Here is a 7,509-nt window from a genome sequence, read left to right as displayed (position 1 = left end):
ATATATAAGAGATCAATTAAAACAAAACAGCTCAAACAACCTCGTGGACCGAGGCTGTTAAGACAGAAATATGTTTGTCAACTTGTGCTGAAAGCCAGTCCACAAAATGTGTTTTCATTAGAGATTTAAAAAGAGTAAAAGTGGTATTATTTCACAATATTAAGTGTAAGTAAAATAATTGTTTTTCTTCGAAATTTGCAACGGGTTACAACCCACATCTGCATATTTCAGATATATATATAAGCAAAAAATGTCAAATTAACTGTTGACAACAGTTTCCGCCTAAAATCTGGACATAAATCCAGTGGTTGCTGTTTTAAGGGATTCCTCTCCAGTCATTTCTTATGGACGTTGCATAATTTGTTCACGTGAAATATTGAATTTGGATGTATAGATGTGTACATGCGGGCTAGAACAAGAAACTTTTATCACTATTGCATCGCATGAGTTTGGTTTCACCCAGGTGGAGGAAACTTTCGCTGTTCGTCGCTCCCCATTAAGAAAATGCTAAATCTTATTATTATATAACATCCCATAGGTGGTGCTTCATATTCAGATTCTAGCAAGCATAGCTCTGTGAAATTACAGGTTTAAATCTCGCATGGGCTGAGATTTCTCAGTTCAGGATTCAAATGTGTTTCATAAAAGTTTTTGTGCTGCTGCAAAAGGAGAAGATTGTCCACTACATGTTTCAATCATCAAAGGTAGAAACATGTTTACAGTCCCAATGAAGTTGGGGCATTGTGCAAAAAATAAATAAAAAAACAGAAACATATTTTCAACAGAACTCACAAAAAAGAAGAGATATTTAATGTTCAAACAGATAAACTTTTTTTAATATTCAGATTTGGAGTTTGATTCCTGCACCGTTTATGGACCATACCTGGTGAACTCTGAGTTACATCACCACCAGCCATTCAGGCTCTCTGCCTTATGTAATGTGTTTTATATAATATTATAATCCACTTGTTAACAAGCTCCTCAGAGCATAAGAACCAGAAAGAGAGCGGACCCAGGAGGAGCGGGAGGCGGTTCTGACGGTGTCTGGGTCGATTCACAGTCACTGTGAGGTCACTGAGTGTAATCTCATTAATCCAAACTCGCTCCTGCAGTGTTAATCCAAGCAGCTTCAGGTTTGTTTACAACTCACCAAAAACTAAACATGCAAACAGTTTATTAACTAAATATTACAAGTTTATTTTGATATGTTACGGTGCTAATCCTGGTTTGTGGTAAAGTTTTCATAATATTTCGGTTTATGCACTCCTTTAATGTCTCCCTCTGTCACATTTAAAGATGCAGTACCATGTAAAATAATTACAATAATGTTTTTCACTCATCAAAAACATACCTGGAGTGTTGCCTTGAGTCTCATGTTTGAGAAATCTTTTCATCTCCATGGCAACCACTCAGCTGTGGTTGGATCTAGCCCCGCCTTTGAGACGCAGCTCCTCCCCCTAGACTAGCCAACAGCAATTAGCAAACAGCTGAGTTCTTTATAGGAGCTACTGCTCGGTGAAAAGCAGGTCAAAATATTGTTAAAGGTTAACAGAGGAGAAAAAGGAGTTTTCTGAAACTCCGGAGTTTTTAAAGAGACGGCAGCAGTTTTAGGATTCAGCACCGTACCTCATAACTGCTTAAAAATAAAAAAATAATGAAAACTGTGGATAAAATAGGAAAGGTCCCATTACCTGTTTGATATTTACAACAAAACCGTAATCAATGATTATCATTTTGGACTGAAATAAAACGTTTATATGGTGATACGTTTTTCAGCCGTGTCGTCCAGCCCTAGTAGAGAGCGTTTAATAACCCGTTATGGAACTGAGTAAAGCATGAACAGCCTTCTGCTGGTCGCACCGATTTAGGATAGGCTTAACCTTCTTTAGACTACATAAATGACCAAATCTGGATCGAACAGCAGATGCAATTTGTTTGTCATATTGTAACACCTTGTCAAAGATGAAACAAGGTTTGGTCACTAATAGTTCTGATCAAATTTCTCAGACTGGTTGAAGCTAAAATATGAAAACCTGCTGTTTCCTGGTCATTCAGGAACAAAAAGCTGCGGCTCAACCACAAAGATGCAGTTCAGAAAGCAGTAGATTACTGCATCCTGGCCTTACCGATAACTAGTAGTTTGTCTGCATAGCAACAAAATTTAACATTGTGGCAATTTACTATAGATCCCAAGGGCAACATACACAAAGAAAAAAGGAAAGGGCCCATTATGGTGCCTTGAGGTACTGCATACAAATGAAGGGTTGTAGAGGTTGTAAAACACACACACTCCAGGTGTGTAAAAGCTACTAATCATGACAGAAAAAAATTGTTTCAAACAGAACATCTAATGCCTCTTTAGTTTTTTCAGAACTTGCTTCTGACATCACTTTAATCGATGCAAAGTTTGCAGAATGCAGCACATCTCCTCTGTTTTCTTTGAGCCGTGTGAAGTCTGAGCACCTCTCTGGGTCTGTGACCTGGCCTGTCTGCGTCTTGTTCAAATGTTCTGCTCATTCCTGGAAAAACGGCTCAGGAAGAATGTTTCTGTGTACTTTTAACCCGTTCGGAGGCCCTATTGTCTGGTTCTGATCCGTTCGTCCTGTGATCCTTGCTTGTGAAAACAGAACGCCGTGACGCAGGAGCTCAAACGCCCAGAGACAGACAACAAGAAGCTCCCTGGACCGGATCGCCACGGGACTCTCTGAGCTTCCCAAAAGCACCTTTAACCATCAGCTAGGCCTGTCGCAATAAGCAATAAATCAATAAATCAATAAATCAATAAATCAATAAATCACATAACTTAAAACAAGCTTGATAATTTCCAATTGCATGATTTATAATTTTTCTCTTTTCTTTCTCTCTTTCTGCCAAAACCGGGTTAATAAAAGTCTTATTATAACCCTAACCCAGTTTTTGGATCGATTTTTGAAGGACAAATTTATTTACAAAGACTTTATAATTCATTTTCTTTGTTGTTTTGTTTATTTATTTTGGATATTTGGTTCATTAGAATTGAAAGTTTGCTGATCTTTGAGAATGTGGCCTTCCATTATTATTATGCCATCACCTTTATATTACTTTAAAACAATTTTATCTTTTATTACTTCAGGGACAATTTCTTGTCCAGAAAAATGTGTTATTGTGACAGACCTACATTCATCCAGATGTGATGTGTTTGAGATTTCATAAACCCCATTTCTACTCTGGTTGGTTTTTCCTTTAATTCCATATTTAAAGCTGCAGTATGTTACTTTTATTAAAAATAATAATATTTTTTTGCGTTTGTGCTGAAAGTATCACTACATCATGTCAGATAATCTGTGAAAAAAATCGAGTTTCCCTGCCTTCTCCTAGCGCTAATTAGAAAACAACCAATCAGAGCCAGGAGGTGGGTCTTAGCGCTGTGGATCACAATTCCATGTGGCGCTGCTTGCTCTCTGATGCACTGCAGCTAGCAGAGTCTGTTGTCAATGCTACAGTTAATTAGCTTTTTCTGTAACAGTAAGTTGTTTCTCCTCCATTTAGCAGTGTAGATTAGGATGATTGACAACGCTAAGACCCACCTCCTGGCTCTGATTGGCTCTTTTTGGTCAGGATTGGGGCATTTCTTTAGATGGCAATAGTAGGTTGAACTTTTCACAGATTGTCATAGCTGTTGTGGTGGCAGTTTTATATCAAATATATTGTTTTATAAAAGTTACAAACTGCAGCTTTAGTCAGAGATAAGATATTTAACCTATTCCAAAACCTGAAACTGCTCACATTCAGGCCTACAGTAAAACTGGAAACACAGAGAAACCAGTAAAGTTCATAAAGAGAAACTTCAACAGAAATTCAAACCAGTCACAAGTAGAAAATCCCACATGGAGCCACATGAACAGCATCATTAATCCGCTTCAATCTCATTTATTACAGTCATTCATAAGAATATCAATAAGCCAGATTATATAACAGACAAGACATGAGGCTTCAGGTCAGAGGTGAGTTCTTCACCAGCAGAAGGGGATCAAATTGATGTTTTGTTGCAATAAACCAGATTTATTTCTTAATTTAGTCTGGAAAAATCTGGAGCAAAGACCAGCTAAACATTTGTGCATCTTTTTTAAAAAGAATATTTATTTATAGTCAAAAACAAACTTAAGAAGCTGAGAAACTGCTTCTTCAACAGAAAAATGTAGGAGTGTTGTTGTGACTTGGTTTGTAAGAGACCAGCTATGGTCAAACAGAGTCCTTTAATGATGAAATAAGGAGAACTTGCAGAGGAAATTGCAGGAAGAGTAGGTCATGGAAAACAGAATAACAGAAGAATCCAGTAATGAACAATGAAAAACCAGTGGCTTAAACACTGGGAGGAGTGGAAAATGACAAAGGAATCATTTTAACGGAAACGAGGAAAAGCTGTGGAAGGAGGAAATCAGGAAAATTTTAAAGTTACACAAACTGGAATAACAAAAATAAATTTGCTTAGTGGAAACTTGACAATTTTGGGGAAAAAAGTTTTTTGATTAAAAAGGTGTTTTTTCCCAATTGGAAAACAGCAATGGAAACACTTTTCACTCATTACAAGTCAACAGTCGGATGTTACTACTGACAGAAAAGACAAAGAAGAAGGAGGCAGGAAGTCGGAAGAGCATGATGGTGCGACATGTTTTATAATGACTTATCACATGAATAAACACAAGTGATTTTAATTGTATTTCTTATTTAACGGAAACAACTGCGAAATTGTGTTTTTTCCACATTTGCGGAATATAGACAACATTTTACTGACATTTGTAATGGAAACGCAGCTAATGAGGGACAGAGACTAATTAACACAGAAGTAAGTGATTACAAAAAAACTACAAACCAAAAGAAAACAACCAACACAGATCCAAGAGAACGAAATTAAAATTCACAAAGAATAGAAAAAACAATAAGCTGAGAAGCTAAACACAAAGAAATTAACTGAATATGGCAAGACCAGTTGAACTAAAATGAAACAAGAGAGAAATCCCTGTCAAGAGACAAAGAAAATTAAGACCTCAGAATTTTCCAGGTGCGGCTGGTTGGTGGTGGTGCATTAAACTTGTAATGAACTATTTGCATAAAAGTGAGAATGAAAGAGAGACAACTTTCAAATTCTTCCACAAACACTCATCAAACATTCAGCTTAAAGAATGGCTAAAATCTGCTGAAAATGTAACGCTACCAATTCTGTCAGGAAGAGCGGAGTGTTGCAGAGTGTTTTGTTTCATTCACGTCGCCCATCCTGCATCCACCCACAACCAAACAGCAACACTGCAAAGCGTCTTTGATTCAGCCAAACCTCTGAAGTTAAAAAGTCAGTAGAATGAGACTCTTCCTACTGAGTTGAACTTTATAAGACACAACTGTTTGTAATTTTCTATTAAATTGTAAACCGATCCCCCTTTGTGTTTAAGTTTTTTGGTTTTTTTAATACAGCTTTTACAGCTTTTCGCCTTGTACACCGAAACCAAATTCCTTCACAGAAAAACACTTTTTTTTAAAAAAAGAAAAACTTAAATTTTGTAATTTTGACTTCAATCCTGTAATTTCTGTAGCTAAACATGAATGTTCGAATTTTTCATGCATGTAAAATGATTTGAGAAATGCAGGAACTGTGCCACTACATGCATAATGGTAAAATTTTAAGTTTTCTTAAAAAATGTGCAGCTTTTTCAAACATCCTAGTTTTTATTTTGGATGCTTACATTTAGTTTGCACACAGAATCAAATTCTTTCACAAAAGCCAAATTTTTGAGGAAAAACCAAAACAAAAAACATTTCACAGTGAGACTAAATATTTTGACCTCTGCTGTATATCCTGTAATTTCTGTAAATAAATAAGCAAGTTTACATTTTGCATGTAAACTGATTCCACATTTGAGAAAAGAAACATATGTGCTGTAATTTCTGTAAATACATAAGAAATGTTGCATTTCCATGCACTCTGATTTGTGATTTCTCCCTCTGCAGACATATTCTACAAAACAGTCAAGGACTGTGAAGCAGCTAATTTAGGATTAGCAATCTGGTTTTGGAAAGGGCTGAAAGTATTTGGTTTCAGACCAGCGTTTTTATTTGTTTTTAATATTTTTTACTTTTATGGCTGTTTGCTCCATGTTACTTTTCTTTATTATCTAAATTGTACTTTTATTGGATTTTGGTTCGTAATTGTCAATGTGGTCTTGAAAAACAGATTTTTATTCTCACTGAGCCATACCTGGTTAAATAACGGTTACACAGATACCATACTGAAAAGAGTGGAAAAAATATCCATCTAGAATGACGGCTGTTGAATAAAAACTAAATAAAACAATCCAGAACTAGATCCATTTTAAACGTTACTTTGAACTGGATGAACCATTTTAAACGTTAGACTGCTTGGATGCATGCATGTTTATCTATCGTTCTTGAAGACAAGATGTTCCAAACTGATTTTCTATCTGCTCTGATCAAATGGCTTGCCTGATTGCAGAAACTGAAGAAAAGCCTTTTTTTCCTGAATGGAATCTGAACTATGCAGGATTCATGAGATCCACATCACACAGCCGCCTCATGACTAAAAGAAAGTAACTAATATCCAGACCAGAGGCGCTGATGCTCTCCTGACTTTGAACAGAAATTAGGTTTTTCTGTTTCTTCTTTTCTCAATAACTCCCATCTATTAGGGTAGATCTTATTCGTTCTTATAAGAAATAAAATATCTGGGATTTAGTGAAATTATGAGGCTTTAAACTATTGTATGTTTAGAAAGTTTCAGTTAAATCAGGGTCACTTGTTCTTGAATTTGTGTCGACATTATGTGATTACATCATGGCTTCTTGTTGTGACCACGAACCGATTAATTTTGATTTGATCCACGGTGTAACGTCAGAGAAAAGAAGGATAAAGGTATGATAATCAGTCAAAAATAAACAATACAAAGACCTAATGACAGGTTGCATAATACTTCTCTATTATGGCACGTTAGCCACGTTATAAGTGTGGTGTAACAGACTTTCGGCAGCCGTGTTTGAGGAACAAGTTTATGTAAATGCTGACGGCTGCAGACAACATGACTTTTCTGTGATTTCAGTTCTGGAGGAGCAAACTTACCGTTTATTTGACCTGAGTTATTTGTTTTAGGAGAAATTTGAGGGTCTATGATGAGAGGAAATTAAACTATTTATTTTTGCTGGAGATTCATGAAGATACAGAAAAAATATCACCTCAGCCTAAAATTTGAGTGAGTCTTTATTTTAAACCTTCACATCACATGTTTGATTTAAGTTTTCTTTTCAAATATCAGAAAATAACTTTAACAAATATCATTAAAACTCAAAGTATTAGTTTTGTTACATTCTGTCTTGGAGCGTTTCTTTTCTTCCTTTCTTCCTTTCTTTCCTTCTTTCTTTCTTTCTTTCTTTCTTTCTTTCTTTCTTTCTTTCTTTCTTTCTTTCTTTCTTTCTTTCTCTAAAATCAACATTAAAATATTAGCAAGATCATCCTTTTAGGCTTTTT

The sequence above is a fragment of the Xiphophorus maculatus genome, chromosome 20 (assembly GCF_002775205.1).
Source record: "Xiphophorus maculatus strain JP 163 A chromosome 20, X_maculatus-5.0-male, whole genome shotgun sequence".
NCBI classification, from domain to species: Eukaryota; Metazoa; Chordata; class Actinopteri; order Cyprinodontiformes; family Poeciliidae; genus Xiphophorus; species Xiphophorus maculatus.
Note: the sequence above shows the minus strand (reverse complement) of the source record.